The sequence below is a fragment of the Piliocolobus tephrosceles genome, chromosome 2, assembly GCF_002776525.5.
Source record: "Piliocolobus tephrosceles isolate RC106 chromosome 2, ASM277652v3, whole genome shotgun sequence".
Taxonomy (NCBI): domain Eukaryota; kingdom Metazoa; phylum Chordata; class Mammalia; order Primates; family Cercopithecidae; genus Piliocolobus; species Piliocolobus tephrosceles.
The window spans coordinates 60,513,216-60,531,257 of NC_045435.1; the positions used below are offsets into that span (position 1 = coordinate 60,513,216).

General features: G+C 34.2%; 1 pseudogene; it reads left to right on the forward strand.

Annotated features, from left to right (window-relative positions):
- The window catches only part of LOC111531055, a 41,793-nt pseudogene extending 37,573 nt beyond the window's left edge, over nucleotides 1-4,220 (forward strand).
- Nucleotides 4,221-18,042: the final 13,822 nt, after the last annotated feature.

The window sequence follows — 18,042 nt, forward strand, 5'->3', positions numbered from 1 at the left end:
TAAGGTACCACTACATATCTATCAAGATGGCCAAAATCCAGAACATGAACACCACCAAATGCTGACAAGGATGTGGTGTAATAGGAATTCTCATTCATTGTTTATGGGAATGCAAAATTGGTTCAGCCACTTTAGAGGAACGTTTGGCAGTTTCCTACAAAACTGAACATATTCCTAATATACAACCCAGTAATTGTACTCCTTCACATTTAACCAAATGAATTGCAAACTTATGTCCACAAAAAAAGAACCCTTCACGTGGATGTTTATAACAGCTTTACTCAAAATTGCCAAAACTAATAAGTAAACAAGATGTCCTTCAGTAGGTGATTGGCTAAACTGTGGTACATTTAGACAATGAAATATTATTTAGTGCCAAAAAGAACTGAGTTACCAAGCCATTACAAACACATGGAGAAAACTTAAGTGCCTATTACTGAGCATAACCAATTCGAAAAAGGCTACATTATTATATGATTCTAACCATATGACATTCTGAAAAAGGCAAAACTATGGAGACGGTAGAAGATCAGTGGTGGTCAGGGATTAAAGGGAAGGAGAGATGAATAGGCAGAGCACAGAGGATTTTTTGGGCAGTGAAATTACTCTGTATAGTACTGCAATGGGAGAGACATGTCATTATACACATTTGCCAAAACTCATAGGATGTACAGCACCAAGAGAGAACCCTACTATAAACTATGTGATAATGATGTGTCAATGTAAATTTACTGACTAACAAATGTTCATGCACCTGCACCTCCTCTGATGCAGGAGGTTGATAGTCGGGGAGGCTGTGCATGTGTGGAGGAAAGTGGCACATGGAACAATGGAAATTCTGTATGTTCTGCTTTATTTTGAAGTGAACCTAAATCTGCTCTTTTAAAAAGAGTCTATTTAAAAGACAAAACACTAAAAATTTTTAAAGTACTATCTTTATGTTTTAACATAAGTCATTACTCACTGAAATGGAGATACCCAAATGTAGTACTTTAAAAGTTTTTAAAATAATGAACTGAGACTACATACTTGATTACTAAATTTCTAGGTGACCTGTTTTATAAGATAATCTTACATTAAAGGAAATTATAAAAAGACACAACATAAAAAATGTATATCATAGAGTAGTATGCAAAGTTTGCATGAATTTGTAAAATGAAACAGAAAGTTTTTGTTTGGGATCTGGGTTTGGGTTTACGCTTTCTGGAACTCTAATGTATATGTTTATTCTCTTTTTCCATTAAGGGTATTTGCAAAGGATACCTTGAGTTATTTATTGAGGGCCTATTATTCCCTGGTATTGGGCTAAGCTATTTATGTATACATGACTGCTTATTAATCCTCTCCCCAAATCCTTCTAGTTCAATGTTGTTATCCTCATTTAGAGAGGAGCAGAGTTGCTTGAACATCTATGATAACTTGCCACAGCTCTAGTTAAGGGCAAATTCAGCATTCAAAGCCAGGAGGAGTCCAAGGCCAAAGGCCACCTTCATGACCATTATAATTCTCCACTCCCAGGCAGTATGGACAGATATAGAAATTATCCACTGAAAGTTTATGGAGCCAGATACATTTCATGAATTCTACAGTTTTTATTTTATTTAGTAACTAGCAGAATTTTGAGATTAATAATTTGGGCTCCAGAGTCAACTTGCCTGGGTTCAAATACACTTATTAAAAATAAATGAGGGCATACTGTACAGCTAGTGGTAATGTAAATTGACAAAACTTTCCTGAATAAAATGTGGCAAAATGCATCAAAAGCTTTAAACATGTTAAAACCATTGTCCCAGGAATTTTAGTTATAGAGTTTCATTTAAAGAAAATGTATTTAATGTACACAATAATTAATTACAAAGGCATTTAATTTCATTGTTGCTAATGAAAGAACCTAAGTGCACAACAATAGGGGATCGATTAAATGAGGAATAGGAAATTCACATATCACAGAGGAATGCCTCCTTCCTCACCTTTGTTTTGTGGCATTTTCCACAATCTGCCTGGCTTCCTTTTCCACCATTTCCTCATCCTTAGAGCAGAGGACAGCCAGCTTCACAGTGGTCGGTGGGTTACAGGTATTGGGTAGACATGATCAAAGTTCCTCTGCTTGGAGAAGTTGCTTCTTTTCTTCCTTCCTCTATCCAGGGTCAGTGCAGGGCAGGGATTGCCTGCTCCCTGGCTGTAAGCTTTCTCCGAAGTGGGTTCTTCTCACAGCTCAACAAACTTCCAAGGGATGGAGTGAGCAAGCCCATTTTTTCTCTCATTGTAAGCTGTGCCTGACAATTGTGCATTAATTAGGAATAGGGTAATAATCTGGTTCTCCACTTGCCGTCTATTTTTCAATTGAATTGGGTAGAAAAGACAGGTGCTGCTTATTGAGCGCTCTCAAAGACCCTCAAAAACACTGAGGAGAATATTATAACCATTAAGACTGACATAGGAAAATACTTATGGCTGGAAAAGGTCATGATATTTTAAAGCAAAAAAGCAAGTTACACAAAAATATGTAATACATAGTTAAGAAAACTGGGGGGATAGCAATACATTGTGTTTATTTTTCTCTTGCATATTCTGCATTCTCTAAATTTTTCTACAAATATTTATATTGTTAAAAATAAGAATAAAAATCCATATTTAATAAAACAGTACAATAAAGGAGGAGAGTTTATTTAACTTTATGAGTCTCAGTTTTTCCTCTCCTAAAATCCAAAGTAACCCTCTTTGGGTTTTTGTGAAGACTTCATTGACTGATCTATGAAAAAAGGTTTGCAATTGTGTGCGTCATAGCAGGTGATCTGTTTTGAACATTGAGTCTCCTTTTATAACTATAATTTCGATACCTTCCCAATTTGGCCTAGTTATAGTGTAAAAACTATAGATTCCTTTTCATTAATTTTGGTAGTCACTACTACTTTAGTGTCAATTGTCTAAGTGCAAAACAAAGCCAAAAAATCTTTACTTTATTCCATTGCTTGCTGCCAATATTGGTGAGATATTTGACCTCTAGGCTCAAGTATGATTTTGTTTCATAACAATAGTATTCAAAAGTGTTCAAGATGAAGCTGGTATTATAAAATTTTAGATGATTTTGTTCCGTAAGCCAAAGGTAAATTAAGATTTCTTTCCTCTTCATAAAGGACAAAAAAAAACCTGTTTTCAGAGTTAATATGACAGTGGTATGGTTATAGCTTTCTTTTACTTCAAAAAAAAGTCGAGAATGGTATAATGTATTTAAGTAGAAAGGAAACATGAGGATGAGACAGATTACTTCAAAAAGAAGTAATCTTCTCCCCATTGATAGCCAAAACACAGATAAATTTTTAGCCTCATTTGGTTTCTAAGACAGTTCTTTTAAAACAAAGAAAAAAAATCATGTTTTGCACCCTAATTCTCTTGAATGCATGGTAAATTAGTAGCAAAGTAATGATGAATGTGGAAATTAATCAAAAGCAAAACTGTAGTTTCCACACATATGTTTCTTAGAGAATTAATGATTTCCCTTTATTACAGTAAATGTGTCAAGACCATAAAATGTGAACAAAAATTTAAAGTGTAAGATTAAATGCTGTTGAAACTTTGCCTGACCCTTATTAATGCAACACTGTGTTTAAGCAGAAACCTGGGATAGAAATAGAAATTATAAGAAAGTTCTACAGCCAGAAATTTTCCAGTAAAGGCCTAAGAAAAAATGAAGTAAATGATAATAGCTTTAAAAGAGAAGTCAAGGGAAGAGACATCACAATTCAATTTTAAACAAGGCCAGGGGCAGAAAATGGCACTATAAAGAATCAAATGTAACTGAGAGAAATAATCTTGTAATAAGTCAAAGAGTGGTTTTGAAGGAGAAGATTCAATAATCCAGTTGTTAGCTCTCAGCAGGAATCCATTAAAGGAGACATGCACTAAACTTTCTGCTTGAGCAAAAGTATGTTTCTTAAGGTAGAAAAGTTAGAAACAGTGCAAATTCTTTGACTAAATGAACTGATTGGATTGGTCGAGCAAGAACATTTTGGAAAACTATACTTCTTCAAAATGGAAAAAGGGAGTAGGGCTATTCAGGGAGCCAATGACCCAAAAATTCCTGTGGAAAATAAGTGTGCTTAATTTTATTTTTTTAAATGTATTTTTAGTCCCAGTATGAGCAAGCCTCTACAATAGATTCTGCAGAATATCAAAGTGGAAAACAAGTGGGCTCTCCTGTTGAAGAGTTCATTGCCTAGTACAAGGTGTGAAGATGCCTGGAAGAGAGAGGAACCAGCTCTACCTAGAGGTAAGAAAACTTTTCATAGCTAAGGGTGTGGGATAAGAAGACAAGTTTTAAGTAGAAGCTTTTCCAGGCTGAGAGTCGAACTTAGGCAAGACACGGAGTCATGTTCTAGGCAGGCTGATTATATATTCCAGATTAACCTGCAATATAAGAAGTCATTGAGAAAGTGATTGAAAATAGAACAGGCCAGCAATGCAGGTGAGGGTCAGGTAATTAAAAATGTTGACGCCATGCTAAGAAATTTCTACTTAAACCTACACTAGTTGCAATCCACTTATGCAGGGGAATGGATTATGTTCAGCATGATGGTTTATAAAAGGTTACTCTGATATCAATGAAGAGGGAGACAGCCTATTGTAATGTTGAAAAACTCATGCTCTAGAGACAGGCAGATCTGGATCCAAATCATAGCCTTAATTTAAACCTTTCAGCCCTAAGCAGCCTTCAGTTTTTTCATACTTAAAAGTTGGATAATAGTATCCATGCTTGGAGTACGGGAGGTAAGGGAGAGGGTACGAGTGTTAAGAGACTAATGAAAGGACTCAGGAATTAGAAATGGAGAAAAGGTAAGCCTATTCAAGAAACTCAAAAGAAAATAAAATCAAGTACTTTCCGAGTGGTATGAGGTGGAAAAGGTGGGGAAAATGGAAGATGAAACTGAGCTTTCTGTTTTTGGGGATGGAGGAAGATGGTGTATTACTCTCTTGGCCACAGAGACTGCATTTGGAATCAGAAAGGCTAATGGAAGAGAAATTAGAACTTTCAAATCAAACTTTAACTATAAAATGTGACTATGTCTCTGGGAGAGGAGACATGTATTTCAGAGACATAATGTCTACATTCTATATTATTTCAGAGACATTCTGTCTACATTCTATATTCCACGTTTTTCTCAAAACATAAATATAGAGAAAAACATGAAAGGTGAAAAATCACATACAGAGATAATAAATGTGCATTTTAAAACATAGTGAATTGATCCTTGAAGGATTGTGATAACTAAAAATGATTTATAAAGCAATTCAAAAATCTTATTTACTTTTCAGTATACTATTAATAATGCAATATTTCTCCATGCTTGATTTCACTGATATTTTTGACTACTTTAAGATTCTGGAAAACATAAAACACGGTTATGAGTAATTATGTTTTTCAATTTGCTTATCTGTACACACAAATAAAAAATATGGTTCTTTCAAGCATCTATAAACAATCCAGTCTCAAGTACAAATGGGCTTCAATGTAACATGTTAATTTGCTAAAATTCTACAACATTTCCCAAGAAAATAACAGTTTTAGCATTTTTACTAGGTGGTTTTTTAATTTTTTTTACTGCACTTTAGAAGTCAGCCCTGTGCAATTTAATCTTTCAAAGAATCCTTCTGCTGATAAACTACAGAGAGTACATGTAGCTGATTTGACCCAAACCTTTCAGTTAATAAATATGAGACAGAATCTTATAAAAGGAAATGCAATCAGGATTTTCACAGAAGGTTTTTTCTGAAGGGTAAAAATAATAATGGTGTTTGACTCACTTTCATACCTGGGAGCTGAAGATGTCCTTGCCAAATATCTTCTTGGCAGGGCTCTAGTTGGACAGACACTTCCAAGAGATAAGCAAAGCATGAAAGATAGGAACATCGGACAAAATGAAAGGAAATGAAAGCATTTCCTAAAGCATTTAAAATGATGACATAAAAAAGTTTGTTTATATTTTTCAAACATAAGTTAGGTGACTTTTTAAAAATGTAAAGATGAACTTCAGGATATTTATTACCAAGCTGGACCAGACAGTTTGCATTCATTCATTTACTCGTTCATTCATTCATTTATTGTTTTAGTTATTACTTAGGAGGTGAGTCTAAAATAAGGATAAGTCACCATAATATTTTTAAGCAAATATTCTCTAGTTTACTGTATGCACTATTTGGCCTACTAAAATTAGCTTTCAGTAACTCATCCAAACACAGCCTTAATAGCTCCATGATTGTTTAGTGGAATAAGGATGGAACATGGGAGTATGATGTAAAATGGGCTATATCCTCGATATCTCATGAGCACCACTCTGGCACTGGCTTCCACCAGCAAGGGTATCCTAGAAGCAGCAGACAGGCATGAGTTTTTCATTATGCACATCTGACAGTGATAACGTGTGATATCAATAAGCAATGGCATTGGCATCCGAAATCTGTCTCACTGGGTTTGGAAGAAGGACCTAGAGACAATATGAGATTTTTTTCCCAGAAGAGAAAATGGGATGTTCCAATGATTAATTGAAACAATCTATATCTATATATGCTATATTATATATATGTAATCTAGATTACATATATGATTACATATATATGTAATCTATATATGTTATATATATGTTATATATATAAATATATATATAAAAAAACAAAAGAGGACTGACCACCTACCCATCCGACGTTGGCAGAACAGGTCAAAGTGGTTTGGTGTATTTCAATTTTACAAAAATGGGAACAGGCTGACTATATTATTTTCTATGTTTTTTTCTACTTAATACATCATGAGCATCTTCCCATGTCTGTATCTATCATGGTATGGTCATTTTTAATGGCAAGGAACTTCTTTCAGTCCAGGCTTCTTTTTCTTCTAAAGTTCAATATTATGCTACCATTACATCAAGGCTTTATGGAAGATAATTTCCATTAATTTGACAGGTCATTGTCTTGTCAGCTTCGGATAATTAAGGACTAGCCATTAGTCCCTGTACCTATTGTGTAATCTCTTTTGCCTCATCAGGTTTGTGAATTTTGCAGTGCTTGCCAATCTACAGTTAGCTTAATTAAAATCAATGGAGTCGAAAGTTGGTGTGTTCTCTTTCCCTTTCTCTAAAGGATTCCGTTTTCCAAAACACCATAAGCAAATAAATTGGCATGTGGAACTTTCTGCAGCCATATAGTAGTCAAACACACTTAACCGTGTATATTTAACTCCCAGCAAAATTGTCTCATTTTGCATTTGCTAGCTAGCCAGTAAACTCCAGTTTTCTTGCATCAGAGGGGGATGCTCACCCACGGATTTTACAGTCAGAAGTAGTCCAATTGCTAGTAAATACCCTCAACAAAAGACTCTGAAAGTGAAATCAGTGCCAATGCTATTATCTTCCCTCAAGCTGAGCTACAGTGTTCAATTCTCCAAATGTGAAGTAGCTGGCAAAGATGTTGCTGTTGTTTTCTGGATTTAAGCTGGGAAGATGGTAACTAGAGCCTAGGAGAAGAATATTCAACTAATGAAGTGTTGTTAGTATAAGACTTTCAAAAATACTAATCCCAACATTTCTGTGATTTGCAACTGGCATCAATTGACATATCTTTGATTTTCTCTATAAAAACAAAGACTGAACTGGCCAAATTAGCAGCTCAGAGTTATGCTGATCTTCCAGGCTGGAGGCCTTGTCCAAGATAACATCATGAACATTTTCTACCTCCTACAGAACAATAGTACACTTGCAATCTGCCAGACATATGACTGAAATGCAGAAACAATAAAACAACAATTAGTAACTTTGATTTTACTAATGCCTAGGCAGCTCAAATTTCTTGACAGTTATAACCCTAAAATATCTGCTTGAACTAATATATACTTTGTTATGCATGTCTATTTAAAACATATTTTGATAAACATGTATAGTGAAATATATTATTGTCTGTAGTAAAAGAGAAATCCTAATATGTTAACGATGTAATGAACTGCAAAAAGTGATCAATATTGGTTTTTCTGCATGTTGACCAATGTGTGGACCTATTTTTTATCTTCATTCTCATTCTTTCAGAATAAAAAGCAACATGTATTTAGTACATGCAAATAACTTGTGGGAGTTTTCAAGAATATACAAATGAAATTAATTTAGAAGCATATCAGACACCCTACCTATACAAATGGTATTACATTGTGTTAATCTAGTTCTAAATTACGTGTTTAACATCATTCTACTTCAGAATTATTTTGAATCTTTTTATTTATCAATAATAAAACTTTCTAAGATTTTAAATATAAAATACAAAGCTACCATTTTGAAGTTGTATTTCCATTATTACATGATAATTAGTTGTATAATTAAAACATGTGGGGTCAAAGGTTGGATATAACAATCCAAGGGATATCACAAAGGATATTGTATTTTTACTCCAAATATGTATATTAACAGCTATGGCTGTTACACAGAACATTAAGCTAAAAGAGTCAAATGGAAATTGGAATAACATTTGTTGCAAATAAGAAGTATAGTGAAATTTCAAGATGATTCTGAAAATATTTTATTTATCTGGACTTATGATAACAAATCTTAGAGAATAACTGAGAGAGTGCACTCAAGGAAGTAAATAGCTCTATTAAAACAGTAACCTGGTGAAACTCCATCTCTACTAAAAAATACAAAAAACTAGCTGGGCGATGTGGCGGGCTCCTGTAGTCCCAGCTGCTCAGGAGGCTGAGGCAGGAGAATGACGTAAACTCAGGAGGCAGAGCTTGCAGTGAGCTGAGATCCAGCCACTGCACTCCAGCCTGGGTGACAGAGCGAAACTCCGTCTCAAAAAAAAAAGTAACCTGATGATGAAGACTCAACAAATGAAAATGAAGACAGTGATATCCGTGAATGCTTTGCAGACACTCTGTTATACTTTGGGGGTGACTCCACTATTCTTTATGAATAATACAATTAGTGCAATTTTGAGTCCTTCCATCCTTGCCAATTATCCTAATATAGGAAAATTTTCTGTTTAACACAAAAATATTAAGAACTCATTTGAGAGTATCTTCACTGAGTGGTTTATCAAGCACTGGAATAGCTCCAGAAGTAGGAGTTAAATACTTCCCAAGAGAATTCAGTCCACTCTAATACCATTTCGGTGTTAGAAAAAACACCCTTGCACTGACTTGAAAATTGTATTCCTAGATCTTTTATCCAGGACACCTGGGGTCACAGAGAAAAAATATTTGTCTTATTCTTAATTGATCTACAAATAGAAGTGTGCTCAAAATAGTAGCAACAATATATTTCGTTACATATGCTTTTATATATAATATATATATTTTTCATATATAGTATTACATATATAAAATTTTTATTACATATATGATTATGTAACAAGATATATTGATGCTACTATTATTTTATGAGTGCTTGTATATAAGCACTTGTATATGCTTACATATTAGTGAATGATAGCAATGATAAAAGTGACAAGGAGGGAAGAATTATGATTATTTTATTATTATAAGGTACTCACACACTACCTGTGAAGTGGTATAATGTTGTTTGAATATGGATTTTAATTAGTTATAAATGTATATTGGAAACTCTAGTGCAACCACTGAGAAATGTGAAAAAGGAAGCATACTTGATATGCTAATAATGAAGGAGCAAAGATGAAATTATACAAAATGCTCAATTAAAGCCACCAAAAGCAGTAAAATAGTGGAAGACAAACTAAAAACAAAGAAAAAGGGAAACAAATATGAAACTAACAAATATGGTAGGCATTCATTCAACTAAATCATTAGTTACTTCAAACATCAATAGTCTAAATATATCAGTTAAAAGACAAAGATTGTCAAAATGGATTAAAAAAAAAAAACCTTCCCAAATGTATGTTGCCTACAAGAAACATGCATTGACTATAAAAGCACATACAGAAAGATATATTATGGTGATGCTAATTTTTTAAATGGGAATAGCTATATTAATTTTAAACAGACTAGATTTCAGAGCAAAGAAAGTTATCAGGGCTAAAGATGGGCATTTCATAATGATTAAGGGGTCAATTCCTTACAAAGACATGACAATCCTTAATGTATATATGTCTGATAATGGAACATCAAAAAATGTGAGGCAACATCTAATAGAACTGCAAGAAGTAAAACATGAGTCCACTATCATAGTTGTTGACTTCAACATCCCTTTATCAAAAATGGACATATCAAGCAGGCAAAAAAGAGAATAAACACAGCACCATCAATTAACTGGATATAATTGACATATATTGACTGTTTTATGATTAAAGAACACACTATTAAGATAGACATGAATTAAAGAAGAAATGCCAACAACAATAAAATAAGTATTTTGAACTAAATGAAAATTAAATACAACTTACAAAGTTTGTGGGATGTGTCAAAAGCAGTGCTTAGAGAGAAATTTATAGCATTGAATACATTTATTAGAAAAGAAAGATTTAAAATTGATTACCTTATCTATAACAAACTCACAGCCAACATTATACTTAGTGAGGAAACGTTGAAAGCATTCCCCATGAGAACTGGAATAAGACAAGGACGCCCACTTTCACCGCTTGTATTTAACATAGTACTGGAAATCCTAGCCAGAGCAGTCAGACAAAAGAAAGAAATAAAGGGAATCCAAATCAGTAAAAAGGAAGTCAAAGTATCCCTGTTTGCTGATGATATGATCTCATACTTAGAAAACCTTAAAGACTCATCCAAAATGCTTCTAAAACTGGTAAATGAATTCAGTAAAGTTTCAGGATACAAAAGTAATGTACACAAATAAGTAGCACTGATATACACCAACAGCAACCAAGCTGAGAATCAAATCAAGAACTCAATCCCTTTAACAATAGTTGCAAAACCCCACAAAAATATAACAACAAAAAAACTTAGTAATATACTTAACCAAGAAGGTGAAAGACCTCTATAAGGAAAACTACAAAACACTGCTGACAGAAATCATAGACAACACAAACAAATGGAAACATATACCATGCTCATGGATGGGTAGAATCAATATTGTGAAAATGACCACAGTGCCAAAGCAATCCACAAATTTAATGCAATTTTCATCAAAATACCACTATCATTCTTCACAGAATTAGAAAAAACAATCCTAAAATTCATATGGAACCAAAAAAAAAAAAAAAAAAAAAAGCCCACATGGCCAAAACAAGGAAAAAGAAAAAATCTGGAGGCATTACATTACCTAAGTTCAGATGATACTATCAGGCCATAGTCAAAAAAAAACAAAAACAAAAACAAAAACAAAACGGCATGGTACTGGTATAAAAACAGGCATATAGACCAATGGAACAGAATAGAGAACTCAGAAATAAAACCAAATACTTACAGTCAACTGATCTTTGACAAAGCAAACAGAAACGTGAAATGGGGAAGGGAACACTATTCAACAAATGGTTCTGGGATAGTTGACAAGCCACATGTAGAAGACTGAAACTGAATCCTCACCTCTCACCTTATACAAAAATAAAATGAAGATGGATCAAAGACTTAAATCTAAGACCTGAAACCATAAAAATTCTAGAAGATAACATTGGAAAAACCCTTCTAGACATTGGCTTAAGCAAAGAATTCATGACCAAGAACCCAAAGGTAAACACAACAAAAACAAAGATGAATAGATAGGACTTGATTAAACTAAAAAGCTTCTGCACAGCCAAAGAAATGATTAGCAGAGTAAACAACTCATAGGGTCAGAGAAAATATTCACAACCTGTACATCAGTCAAAGGACTAATATTCAGAATCCACAAGGAACTCAAGCAAATCAGCAAGAAAAAAACCAAAACAATTTCATCAAAAAGTGGGATAACGACATTAATAGATAATTCTCAAAAGAAGATACACAAATGGCCAATAAACATATGAAAAATGCTCAACATCACTGATTATCAGGTAAATGCAAATCAAAATCACAATGTGATAACATATCACTTCTGCAAGAATTGTCATAATCAAAAAAATAAAAAATATATATTGGCATTGATCTGATGAAAAAGGAATGCTTTTACACTGTTGGTGGGAATGTAAACTAGTACAACTACTATGGGAAACTGTGTGGAGATTCCTTAAAGAATTAAAAGTAGATCTATAATTTGATTCAGCAATCCTACACCTAGGTATCTACCCAGAGGAAAATAAGACATTATTCATAAAAGATACTTGTACACACATGTTTATAGCAGCACAATTCACAATTGCAAGCATATGGAACCAGCCCATATGTCATCAATCAACAGTGGATAAAGAAAATGTGATATAGATATGTGTGTGTGTGTATGTGTGTGTGTGTAAATATATATATATATAAAATGAAATACTACTCAGCCATAAAAAGGAACAAAATAATGACATTTTGAGCAACCTGGATGGAATTGGAGACCATTATTCTAAGTGAAGCCACTCAGGAATGGAAAACCAAACATCACATATTCTCATTCATAAGTGGGAGCTAAGCTATGAGGATGCAAAGACATAAGAATGATATAATAAACTTTGTGGATTTGGGGAAAAGAGTGGAAGGAGGGTGAGAATGAAAACACTACATAGACATTGGGTACAGTGTACACTGCTTGGGTGATGAGTGCACCAAAATCTCAGAAATCACCACTAAAGAATTAATTCATGTAGCCAAACACCACCTGTTTCCCAAAAACTTATTAAAATTAAAAAATCACCTTAGAAAACTAGGACAAAAGCAAATTAAATCCAAAGTAAGCAGAGGAAAATAAATTAAAATTAGAGTAAAAATAAATGAAATAAAAATGGGAAATCAATAGAGACCTCAATAAAACCAGAAGATGATTCTTTGAAACATTAAATAAAATTGACAAGCATCTAGCCAGGTTAACTAAGAAATCAGGTATTCAACATTATTCACACAAACGAAAATAACTTAAAATGGTATATTGAAAATATAACTGCAGTGTACAAAGGCATTGCAGTATACAAATATATTGCAGGTAAAAATCACAATATTTAAAAGATTTACCAAAACCTACTTGACTGTGTAGACACTGCCTCACTTCAGCAAGTTTTTTTTATAATGACTATACTAAATTATCTGCCTGAATGCAAACCTATTCTTTTTCTTTAGGTGAAATTTTTGATTCAAATTTCTGAAATCCAATAATGTCACCTAGGCCAATAATAGATCAATCATGATGCCTGTCAGGTTCTTTCTGAGCCCTGTTAGCACTCTTTTAGGTGTCATCCATTAATAGACATTGCCTTGACACCTCCAATGTATTTTTTGTTAGATTAGTTTTCCCATGCATTGGGTCCATTATCAATCCTTAATAATGAGAAAAGCATGAAATTTAAAATTTAAATTTTCTTTCAAACATTGGAAGAGGAAAGGATGGTTTTAATTCCCCAAGTCGTTAAATGACCAGGTTTTACATTCTAACAGTGAGACATATTAACTGTTCATATGAAAAGGAAACATTTAGTTTCCAGTCTTTGGGGACCTCATTGCAAACTTTTATTTACAAAGCCAGTTGTACATGTCCATTATTGTGCATTATTTTTGAACTTTGCATTATATTTCGTATCACCACAGTTAAGGGTAAAATAACAAGACTATGGCATCTGTGCTTTGATTTAGATAAACAAATGGAGAAACAGTGCAGAGAAAAGCCAACTAAAGAAATTTTAATTGTTCTTGTACAAAGCCCCAGTTTACAAACAGGTTGAACCAATTCATTTCTGCAGCTTACATATCTAAATTTGTGACCACATGTAACATATGAAACAAATATGATATCCCTATTAATCATCTGAGTTGTAAATATGAACTTAAGGATTGGTGCAAATTCAGTGTCCTGCACAAAAGTCTTCAATTAAAACAGAAGAGAGATTATGGTGGTGAATTCCCCAGGATGTTCAACAAACAGAAGCATCTTGTCTCAGTCTTTCTTCTTGTTTTAATTCATTCTTACACTGCTAAACAGCACTACCCAAGACTGGATAATTTATAAAGAAACGAGGTTTAATTGACTCACAGTTCCACATGGCTAGGAGGTCTCAGGAAACTTACGATCATGGCAGAAGGAGAAGTAAGCGCATCTTATATGGTGGCAGGTGCGAGAACATGAGCAAGAGCAGGGAAAACTGCCTTTTAAAACCATCAGATCTCACGATAATTCACTCACTATCATGAGAACAGCATAGAGGAAACTACCTCTACGATCCAATCATCTCCCACCAGATTCCTCCATTAAAACATGGGGATTACCGGTATCACAATTCCAGAGGAGGTTTGGCTGGGGACACAGCCAAACAGTATCACCTTTTATTTATTACAATTTTGTATCATCCCTAGCAAATTGTTCCAAATTCTTGCCCATCCCCCATCAATGTCTAAAATTGCACTTGTAACTGAGAATACTTGCTAAGGTTTTACTTATACTTACATATAGAATGGACTCAAGATATGAGCACTGTTTGTCACAATTTTATAAATGAAGACAAAACAGGTATTGAATCTTCACCCTGTTTTCTGGATGCCCAGTTTCATAATAAATGCCTGCCTTGGTTCATGTATCAGTACTGTTTCCACTTGGCTTCCTTGGACATCACTTTCGCTTGATTTTTCTCCTACCTCCCTGGTCCTTTTCTCTTGAACACTCTTGATAATCCTACCTTATCCCCCTGTCATCTTAAAATGTAAGTGCCCCAAGCTCTTGGTATTTCTCTTCTCCTTTTGTGCTTTAGTAACTCAGTATTTTCTAGAGGCTGGCAGCATCCACATGTATCTCCAGATAAGACCTCTGCTAGAAAAGCTAGACTCATACATATTTACCTCTTTGCTTTCTCTATTTGGATGTTGAATAACCATGTAGAAAATAACAAGACCAAAACCCAGGTCCTGATTTTTCACCTTCAAATCAGCATCTCTCGTATTTTTCCAACCCAGTAAATGACAGCTACATTCTGCCACATGCTAAAAAGTCTTGGAAACATCTTCATTCAACCTTTTGTCTTGTATTCTACATCTAATTTATCAGGTAAAGCAGTTACCTGTACTTTCAGAGTACAGTTAAACAAAATCCTACCCTTTTTCTTGGTCTTCCCTGCTATGATTCTGGTCCAACCCACTAAACTCTTTTGCCTGGATTATTAAAATAGTCTCCCAGATTCCTTTTTGCTGCCTACAAAGCCAGAGAAATCCTGTTAAAACACAAGATTAATGTTGTATAATTCCTTTTCTCAAAATACTTAAAAGACTGCTGATTTCAGTTCCCTGGATATGTGTAAGACACAATTCCAAAACAGACTGGATTAAAAAAATATGTATTACTCCCTTTCAAGGTCCTGGGAATCAACTAGGCTCAGCTGGATTGTTTTGGTATGGGATCTGTCATGTGACTGTAGTCAGATGGAGGTCGAGGCTGAAGTCATCTTGATGTCTTCCGCAATCACAGGTTTGGTGCCTGAGCTGGCATGACACAACTACGTGAAAGTTGGAACAGCTGGGATTTATTTGGCATCTCCTGTCTTACTTGTGAGATTTTTCAGTGTGCTTTCTCCAATTCAGCAGCCTCAAGGTAGCCATATTACTTATAAGGTAGTTGGTTTTCTCTAGAGGGAGGATACAAAGAAAACAGTGGAAGTTGTATTCTTTTTATTAACTAGCCTTAGAGGTCACATAGCATAATTTCTACCATAGTACATGTGTAAAAGAAGTCATAAGTCCAGCCAAAATGAAGGCAAGATGTAGAGACACCTCTCAATGGGAAGAATGCTAAAGAATACATGGAAGTTTTTTAAAACTACCCTACTCTTCATCTCAGTTAAAGTAAAAGCCAAAATTTTATCAATGGTCTGCAATAGGAAATTGCAGCAAATTTGACCACTGCTTGCTTTTAAAAATCAAGTTGGATTAGAACAGTCGTATTTGTTGGTTTACATACAATGATGTCTTTTGTATTATAATGCCAAAGGTGAGTCGTTGTGACAGAGACAGTGTGGCCTGCAAAGCTGAACCTGTTTATAATCTGGCTCTTTAGGAGACAAGTTTACTAACCCCTGGTCTGCAGTCTTGCACACACACCCTCTGCTCCCCTATTTGCTCTCTGAATTCATCTCTCTAATACTCTGTTCCTCACTGTATAGTTTAGCATATGTGCCACCTTGCTGTTCCCTTTGCCTAGCATGCTCTTCCTTCAGATATCCAGCTAGCTCACTTCTGCATCTCTTTCATGTATTTGCTCAAATTTCACCTTTTCAGTGAGCCTTTTTCTGAATTCCTAATTTAAAATTCACCCCTATTTCCCAAAAACTCCTTATCTGCCTTCTCTGATTTCCCCCCCACTTACAATAGTCTCATGTGCTATAGATTTAATTTATTCATTTTACTTATAGTCTATTTTCCTCATTAAAATGCAAGCTCCATTACATCACGATTGTTGTCTGTTTTGTTCTCTGATGCATGCCAGAGCCTACAACAGTGCTGGCATGCAGTAGGTCCTCAATAAATATTTTGTTGAATGAACAGAGGCATGCATGCAGTGACTAATGAAATAATACAAAACGAATATGTGAAATTCATAGGCAATATTATAAAATAAAATTTATTAGCTGTTTTGAATTATATAAGTAGAACATAGAAGTGAATTAAAGCTTTAAGTAAGAGGGAAGATCCTGATGTGAGTATTGATTCCCTTTTCCCCACGATGAATGATGTTTTGAAGATCTCGATGCTAACATTAGTTTAAACTCATTCAATACCGTCATAGGAGAGTGAAAATCGTTTGAGATCTTTGATGTTAATATTCCAATCCCTCACCTCTGTCTGTTTGAACTCATCAATCACTTTGGGAATAAAACTGGAATAGTGTACAAATTCATGATTAGGTGAGGGGTTTTAATACAGAAGATATTTTCTTCTTTCCCTTGATGTCTTAGAATAAAATGATGAAACCAGAACAAGAGAGAAACTTTGATTTTTGTATTTCAAATTTCTATCATTTATTATTTAAGAGTATATGATTTGGAGTCAGGGTAAAATTTAGTCCACACCTCAACTCTGTAATTTCACAGCTATTTATTCATAGAAAAATTCCTCAGTGTTTCAGATCCTCAAGTTCTTTCTCACTGAGAAAATGAAGACAGTAATATCCATGTCATGCAATTTTAGGAAAATTAAATGAAGTTAGATTTTGAAAAATATACTATATTTAGAATAGAACCTGGTACATATCTTCTCAATAATGATAAACAGAATGTTTCCCACATCTATTTTCAATAGTAACGACCGTAATAGACAGAAGTTTTTCATTTACTTGTATGACCTTAAAAAACTAAACTCAACATAATGCCACCTCTAGAAAGAAGTACATTAATAGTGGACAAATGTCTACTAAGTACAACTGACATAAAAGGCAGTAAGAGAGAATGAAACAAATGGGGTGAAACACCAAGACAGTTAAAAGTATTTGTCTTTATGACTTGCCTATTTGAACAAGGAATTATTTTCTGGATGTCAGTATGTAAGGAAAGTTTAGATGAAAATTTTCAGTGGTTCAATTAGTTATAGATTCAGAGCTTTTGTTTATTTGTTTGTGCTCAGTTTGTTCTTGTGTTTGTAGACATCTCTCACATTACAAAAAGAATAACAGAGAGAAAATACTATGTTCTTCAAAACAAAAAGCTACTTGGTAGTGAGTGGCACAGAAACCAAATCTCATGGATTATTTAAATTCAATCAAATGTTATTTAACTGATATCAGTTATGTGTCAGATATTATGGGCGGCATTGAGGATAAAATAATACATGAAACACACTTCTGTCTTTTTTAAAGTTCAATGATTTGTTGCCTAACTTTGAGAAATACTACCCTTCACCACAGAATCACAATTCACATCAGCGTAACTATGTCTTGGAGAAGTACTGCAATAAAGGAACTGTGTAACTTCCTTATCACTCAGTGTCTCAAACTTATTTGAGGAGACTGATTCTTTGTGTAACATCCACAAGTAATATGCTATCTAACA